Below are 9,191 nucleotides of genomic sequence, written 5' to 3'. Positions count from 1 at the left end.
ACTTTGCACAGACAAGATGGCATCTGAGCAAAAAGTGATTATTTTATGAAGTGATCCTTGTAACATGGTCTTTACGTGTGCAAAATATGAGAAAGATAGGACATGTATTCACCAAGATACAGGATGAAACATAAATGACCTTTGACCCTAATTTGCATACCCAAGATGTTGTCCGATCTAGTAGTTGTTATTTTATGAAATAATGTACGTGACATGAACTAAACATGTGCAAAATATGGGGGTGATAGGGCGTGTTTTTCTTGAGTTATTGCAAAGAAAGTTGCAGAAAAAAGAAATATCTCAATACATAGAAGATAAGCTTTAATTTCAACCAAGTTTTTTCATCGTGATTCCGACATCGTATGAAAAAACGAAGGGCAACTTGACGATAACGCAAAGTCTCAGCTACAACATATTAAAATCTGGGAGAAATTCACCGAAGGGTAAGTGAGCTAGTGCTGGATAAAGACAACCATGTCAATTTTCACATTAAAAAAAATCCCTCCCATAGAGATAACACGTCATAACCAAGACACAAAAAGAAGTACATATGACCTTTGACCAAAATTTGCACAGACAAGATGGCATCTGAGTAAAAAGTAGTTATTTTGTGAAATGATCCTTGTAACATGGTCTTTGCGTGTGCAAAATATGGCAAAGATAGGACATGCATTCACTAAGATACAGGATGAAACACTTATGACCTTTGACCCTCATTTACATACCCAAAATGGTGTCCGATCAAGTAGTCGTTATTTTATGAAATAATTTACGTGACATGAACTAAACATGTGCAAAATATGGAAGTGATAGAGGCCGTTTTTCTTGAGTTATTGCAAAGAAAGTTGCAGAAAGAAAGAAATATCTCAATACATAGAAGATAAGCCTGAATTTCAACCAAAATTGTTGACGTGATCCCGACAACGTATGAAAAAACGAAGGGCACACTTACGGTAGCGTAAAGTCTCAGCTACAACATATTTAAATCTGGGAGAAATTTACCGAAGGGTAAGTGAGCTAGTGCTCGATAAAGATAGTCATGTCAATTTTCATTTCCAAAAAAACTGCACTCCCATAGAGATAACACGTAAACTGGTCAAATTTGACAAGATTACTTTCAACCCATTTTTACGAGGTGATACCGTTATCCAGTCAAAATTTTGTAATTTTATGTTTGAAAGAACATTAAATAAGCTACAACATACTGAAATATGGGTGAAAATTGACAAAGGACTAGTGAGATACGCTCGAATAAACTTGAAATTTGATGACGTCATTTTGAAAATTTACTTTTTTTACTTTATTAAGAAATTTGATATCTTTTAATCATTTTGTCAACATTGCCACCCTATGAAATGACACGTACAACTCATCAGCTTTCAAAATATGTAAAGAAAATGGGGGGTCACCGTCCATCCTGACGAGTAAAATCGGATTTAAAATTGGTGGTTTTTTGGCATAGTTGCACTGTACATCGCCATTGACGTGCGCGCGGAATTTCAACTTTGACGGGCCCGTATGACGTCATATTGAGTTGGATTGAGTTGAAACTTGGTAGAAATATTCCTTGACATTTCAGACATCCGATCAAAGTGAAAAAAACGGGAAATTTCAATTGCATATGAGCTGTGCGTGCGTATATGCGCGCGCGCGTACGCGTCCGTCCGATTTTTTCAATTTTTCAAAAAATGCTCCAAATGGTCTGAAACGTGTGCAAAAAAAATTTGAGCTCGATTGGAGCATACAAATATTTTAACGCGCGCGTACGCGCACGTTTTAAGAGAAAATATGAATTTTGAGAACATGAGTAAAATGCGCATAACTTCAAATATATGTGACGTAAATTTCATTGAAAATTTTTATTCCATTAATGAGATATGATTGAGAATGTGTTTTCATATAATGACGTCATAGTGACGTCACGGTCAACTGATCACATTGATACATTAGATTTGTCGTCTTTGGGACATGATGCATACATGGTATGATTTTGAAATTGATAGGCAGCGGACTTTCTGAGCTAACCTCTGCACAACTTTTGCGGAGAAATAAAGAAAGAAAGAAGAAGAAAGAATCCGTACAGATACAGAAGGTGATCCGAAGGATACTCGGATCACCTAACTAGAGATTGTAATTTGTCATCACTGACAAATTAAGGTGATCCGATCCCTCCCATAGAGATAACACGTCATAGCGAAGATAGAAAAAGAAGTACATATGACCTTTGACCCCACTTTGCACAGACAAGATGGCATCTGAGCAAAAAGTGGTTATTTTATGAAATGATCCTTGTAACATGGTCTTTACGTGTGCAAAATATGGGAAAGATAGGACATGTATTCACCAAGATACAGGATGAAACATTTATGACCTTTGACCCTAATTTACATACCCAAGATGGTGTCTGATCAAGTAGTTGTTATTTTATGAAATAATGTACGTGACATGAACTAAACATGTGCAAAATATGGGATTGATAGCCATTGTTGTTGTTCATCTATTGCACAGAAAGTAGTAGAAAGAAAGAAAAATAAAGAAAAAAATATGTTATTTTATAGAAATTTGAAGGAGAAGCATAAAAAAATCAGAAAAAGATAAAGTTAGGAAGGGAGATTAAGACTAACTAAAGAGAAAGAAGAAAAAAAGTGTTTAAAAAAATGAAAAAAAAAACTGGCAGGGGTGAGCATCGAACCAGGGACCTTAGGATTACGAGTCGGATGCGCTATGCAATGACCTATTTCATGCTCCATAGGCCCTGTGTATTAAGCAAAATGACGCTGCATCGAAGCCACATGCAATTTTTCAACCAAGTTTTTCGATGTGATACCAACGTTGTATGAAAAAATGGAGGGCACACTTACGATAGCCCAAAGTCTCAGCTACAACATACTAAAATCTGGGAGAAATTCACCGAAGCATAAGTGAGCTAGTGCTCGAAAAAGAGAGTCATGTCAATTTTCACTGGCAGAAAAACTGCACTCCCATAGAGATAACACGTAAACTGGTGAAATTTTACAAGGATACTTTCAATCCATTTTTACGAGGTGATGACGTTATCCAATCAAAATGTTGTTATCACATTGATGAAAGAACATTTCATAAGCTACAACATACTGAAATCTGGGTGAAAATTGGCGAAATTTAAGTGAGATACGCTCGAGTGAATTTGAAATTTGATGACGTCATTTGGAAAATTTACTTTGTTTACTTTATTAAGAAATTTGATATCTTTTAATCATTTTTTCAGTATCGCCAACCCATGAAATGACATGTACAACTCATCAGCTTTTAGAATATGTCAAGAAAATGGGGGGTCATCGTCCATCCTGACGAGTAAAATCCGATTTAAAATTGGCGGTTTTTTGGCATAGTTGCACAGTGTATCCCCATTGACGCACGCGCGGAATTTTGAATTTGACGGGCCCGTATGATGTCATATTGAGTCGGATCGACTTGAAACTTGATAGAAATATTTCTTGACATTGTGGACATCCGATCCGTGTGAAAAAACTGAAAATTTCTATTGCATATGAGCTGTGCGTGCGTATATGCGCGCGCGCGTACGCGTCCGTCCGATTTTTTCAATTTTTCAAAAAATGCTCTAAATGGTCTGAAACGTGTGCAAAAAAAATTTGAGCTCGATTTGAGCATACAAATATTTCAACGCGCGCGTACGCGCACGTACCAAGAGAAAATGTGAATTTTGAGAATATGAGTAGAATGCGCATAACTTGAAATAAATGTGACGTGAATCTCATTGAAAAACTTCATTCCATTAATGAGATATGATTGAGAATGTGTTTTCATATAATGACGTCATAGTGACGTCACGGTCGACTGATCACTATGATTTTATTAGATTTGCCGTCTTTGGGACATGATACATACATGGTATAAGTTTGAAATTGACAGGCAGCGGACTTTCTGAGCTAACCTCTGCACAACTTTTGAGGAGAAATAAAGAAGAAGAAGAAGAAAAACTAGAGATTGTAATTTGTCATCACTGACAAATTAAGGTGATCCGATTTTTTTTTAATCAATGATTCGAGTCCTGATCGTAATAGGCATGACAATACAAGTTTCATCTGTGTTTAGAGACATTGGCCGTGTGAGGTTTGGATTCTCATTTAGAAAAGGGAGTCATATCTGCCATCTTTGGTACCAATTCTGTATACACTGAATAACGAAGATACAGAACGAATACATATGACCTTTGACCCACCTTTACACTCCCAAGATGGCATCTGAGGAAAAAGTGGTTATTTTGTGAAATGATTCTTGCGACATCGTCTATATTCGTGTGCAAAATATGGCAAAGATAGGACAGGTATTCACCAAGATGCAAAATGCAAAGTCTTAGGTACAACATAAAATCTGGGAGAAATTCACCGAAGGGTAAGTGAGAGCTAGTGCTCGATAAAGAAAAGCATGTCGATTTTCACATTAAAAAAAAATCCCTCCCATAGAGATAACACGTCATAACGAAAATACAGAAAGAAGTACATATGACCTTTGACCTCACTTTGCACACCCAAGATGGCGTCTGAGCAAAAAGTGGTTATTTTGTGAAATGATCCTTGTTACATGGTCTTTGTGTGTGCAAAATATGGGAAAGATAGGACATGTATTCACCAAGATACAGGATGAAACATTTATGACCTTTGACCCTAATTTACATACCCAAGATGGTGTCTGATCAAGTAGTTGTTATTTTATGAAATAATGTACGTGACATGAACTAAACATGTGCAAAATATGGGATTGATAGCCATAGTTGTTCATCTATTGCACAGAAAGTAGTAGAAAGAAAGAAAAATAAAGAAAAAAATATGTTATTTTATAGAAATTTGAAGGAGAAGCATAAAAAAATCAGAAAAAGATAAAGTTAGGAAGGGAGATTAAGACTAACTAAAGAAAAAGAAGAAAAAAAGTGTTTAAAAAAATGAAAAAAAAATATTGGCAGGGGTGAGCCTCGAACCAGGGACCTTAGGATTACGACTCGGATGCGCTATGCAATGACCTATTTCATGCTCCATAGGCCCTGTGTATTAAGCAAAATGACGCTGCATCGAAGCCACGTGCCATTTTCAACCAAGTTTTTCGACGTGATGCCGACGTCGTATGAAAAAATGAAGGGCACACTTACGATAGTCCAAAGTCTCAGCTACAACATACTAAAATCTGGGAAAAATTCACCGAAGCAAAAGTGAGCTAGTGCTCGAAAAAGAGAGTCATGTCAATTTTCACTGCCAGAAAAACTGCTCTCCCATAGAGATAACACGTAAACTGGTCAAATTCTACAAGGATACATTCAATCCATTTTTACGAGGCGATGACGTCATCCAATCAAAATGTTGTTTTTACATTAATGAAAGAACATTTCATAAGCTACAACATACTGAAATATGGGAGAAAATTGGCGGAGGATAAGTGAGATACGCTCGAGTAAACTTGTAATTTGATGACGTCATTTTGAAAATTTACTTTTTTTAATTTATTAAGAAATTTGATATCTTTTAATCATTTTGTCAGCATTGCCTACCCATGAAATGACATGTACAACTCATCAGCTTTCAATATATGTAAAGAAAATGGGGGGTCACCGTCCATCCTGACGAGTAAAATCGGATTTAAAATTGGCAGTTTTTTGGCATAGTTGCACTGTATATCGCCATTGACGCGCGCGCGGAATTTCAACTTTGACGGCCCCGTATGACGTCATATTGAGTCGGATTGACTTGAAACGTGGTATAAATATTCCTTGACATTTCAGACATGCGATCAAAGTGAAAAAACTGGAAATTTCAATTGCATATGAGCTGTGCGTGCGTATATGCGCGCGCGCGTACGCGTCCGTCCGATTTTTTCAATTTTTCAAAAAATGCTCCAAATGGTCTGAAACGTGTGCAAAAAAATTTTGAGCTCGATTGGAGCATACAAATATTTCAACGCGCGCGTACGCGCACGTTTTAAGAGAAAATATGAATTTTGAGAACATGAGTAGAATGCGCATAACTTTAAATATATGTGACGTAAATTTCATTGAAAAATTCCATTTCATTAATGAGATATGATTGAGAATGTGTTTTCATATAATGACGTCATAGTGACGTCACGGGCAACTGATCACAATGATTTTACTAAATTTGTCGTCTTTGGGACACAATACATATATGATATAAGTATGACATTGATAGGCATTGCACTTTCTGAGCTAACCTCTGCACAACTTTTGAGGAGAAATAAAGAAGAAAAACAAAGAATCCGTACAGATACAGAAGGTGATCCGAGAGGATACTCGGATCACCTAACTAGAGATTGTAATTTGTCATCACTGACAAATTAAGGTGATCCGATTTTTTTTAAAACAAAGTCGTGATCGCAATAGGCATGACCATACAAGTTTCATGTGTGTTTAGAGACATTGGCCGTGTGATGTTCGAATTCTCATTTAGCAAAGGGAGTCATATCTGCCATGTTTGGTAACAAATTCTGTATACACTATAACGAAGAAACAGCAACAAGTACATATGACCTTTGACCCACCTTTGCACTCCCAAGATTGCATCTGATGAAATAGTGGTTATTTTGTGAAATGATTCTCGCATTATCGTCTATACGTGTGAAAAATATGGGAAAGATAGGACAGGTACTCACCAAGATACAAGATGAAACATTTATGACCTTTGACCCTAATTTACATACCCAAGATGTTGTCCGATCTAGTAGTTGTTATTTTATGAAATAATGTACGAGACATGAACTAAACATGTGCAAAATATGGGGGTGATAGGGCGTGTTTTTCTTGAGTTATTGCAAAGAAAGTTGCAGAAAGAAAGAAATATCTCAATACATAGAAGATAAGCTTTAATTTCAACCAAGTTTTTTTATCGTAATCTCGACATTGTATGAAAAAACGAAGGTAACAAAACGATAGCGCAAAGTCTCAGCTACAACATATTAAAATCTGGGAGAAATTCACTGAAGGGTAAGTGAGCTAGTGCTCGATAAAGACAATCATGTCAATTTTCACATTAAAAAAAAATCCCTCCCATAGAGATAACACGTCATAACGAAGATACGAAAAGAAGTACATATGACCTTTGACCTCAATTTGCACACCCAAGATGGCATCTGAGTAAAAAGTAGTTATTTTGTGAAATGATCCTTGTAACATGGTCTTTGCGTGTGCAAAATATGGGAAAGATAGGACATGTATTCACTAAGATACAGGGTGAAACACTTATGACCTTTGACCCTAATTTACATACCCAAGATGGTGTCCGATCAAGTAGTTGTTATTTTATGAAATAATTCACGTGACATGAACTAAACATGTGCAAAATATGGAAGTGATAGAGTCCGTTTTTCTTGAGTTGTTGCAAAGAAAGTTGCAGAAAGAAAGAAATATCTCAATACATCGAAGATAAGCCTGAATTTCAACCCAATTTTTTGACGTGATCCTGACATTGTATGAAAAAACAAAGGGCACACTTACGGTAGCGTAAAGTCTCAGCTACAACATATGAAAATCTGGGAGAAATTTACCGAAGCTTAAGTGAGCTAGTGCTCGATAAAGATAGTCATGTCAATTTTCATTTCCAGAAAAACTGCACTCCCATAGAGATAACACGTAAACTGGTCAAATTTGACAATATTACTTTCAATCCATTTTTACGAGGTGATACCGTTATCCAATCAAAATTTAATTATGTTATGTTTGAAAGAACATTAAATAAGCTACATCATACTGAAATCTGGGTGAAAATTGACAAAGGACTAGTGAGTTACGCTCGAATGAACTTGAAATTTGATGACGTCATTTTGAAAATTTACTTTTTTTACTTTATTATGAAATTTGATATCTTTTAATCATTTTGTCAGCATTGCCACCCCATGAAATGACATGTACAACTCATAAGCTTTCAAAATATGTACAGAAAATGGGGGGTCACCGTCCATCCTGACGAGTAAAATCGGATTTAAAATTGGCGGTTTTTTGGCATAGTTGCACTGCATATCGCCATTGACGCGCGCGCGGAATTTCAACTTTGACGGGCCCGTATGACGTCATATTGAGTCGGATTGACTTGAAACTTCGTAGAAATATTCCTTGACATTTCAGGCAGCCGATAAGTGTGAAAAAACGGGAAATTTCTATTGCATATGAGCTGTGCGTGCGTATATGTGCGCGCGCGTACGCGTCCGTCCAATTTTTTCAATTTTTCAAAAAATGCTCCAAATGATCTGAAACGTGTGCAAAAAAAATTTGAGCTCGATTGGAGCATATCAACATTTTAACGTGCGCGTACGCGCACGGTTTGAGTGTAAACTGAAATGTGAGAGAATGTGTAGAATACGCTTGATTTGAACTATATGTGACGTAAATTTCATTGAAAAATTCCTTTCCATTAATGAGATATTAATGAAAATGTGTTTTCATATAATGACGTCATAGTGACGTCACGGTCCATTGATCACAATGATTTTACAAAATCTGTCGTCTTTGTGACATGATACATATATGGTATAATTTTGAAATTGATAGGCAGAGGACTTTCTGAGTTAATCTCTGCACAACTTTTGTCCAGAAATAAAGAATCAGTACAGATACAATAGGTGATCCGAAGGATACTCGGATCACCTAACTAGAGATTGTAATTTGTCATCACTGACAAATTAAGGTGATCCGATTTTTTTTTATCAATGATTCGAGTCCTGATCGCAATAGGCATGACCATACAAGTTTCATCTGTGTTTAGAGACATTGGCCGTGTGATGTTTGCATTCTCATTTAGAAAAGGGAGTCATATCTGCCATCTTTGGTACCAAATTCTGTATACACTGAATAACGAAGATACAGCAATGAATACATATGACCTTTGACCCACCTTTGCACTCCCAAGATTGCATCTGATGAAATAGTGGTTATTTTGTGAAATGATTCTCGCGACATCGTCTATACGTGTGAAAAATATGGGAAAGATAGAACGGGTATTCACTAAGATACAAGATGAAACCTTTATGACCTTTGACCCTAATTTACATACCCAAGATGTTGTCCGATCTAGTAGTTGTTATTTTATGAAATAATGTACGAGACATGAACTAAACATGTGCAAAATATGGGGGTGATAGGGCGTGCTTTTCTTGAGTTATTGCAAAGAAAGTTGCAGAAAGAAAGAAATATC

Source organism: Diadema antillarum, unplaced genomic scaffold (genome assembly GCF_040938485.1).
Source record: "Diadema antillarum isolate AM-2024a unplaced genomic scaffold, OU_Dant_1.0 seq00001527_RagTag, whole genome shotgun sequence".
Classification (NCBI taxonomy): Eukaryota; Metazoa; Echinodermata; class Echinoidea; order Diadematoida; family Diadematidae; genus Diadema; species Diadema antillarum.
The sequence above is the reverse complement of the archived record's forward strand: the minus strand, read 5'-3'. Positions refer to the sequence as shown.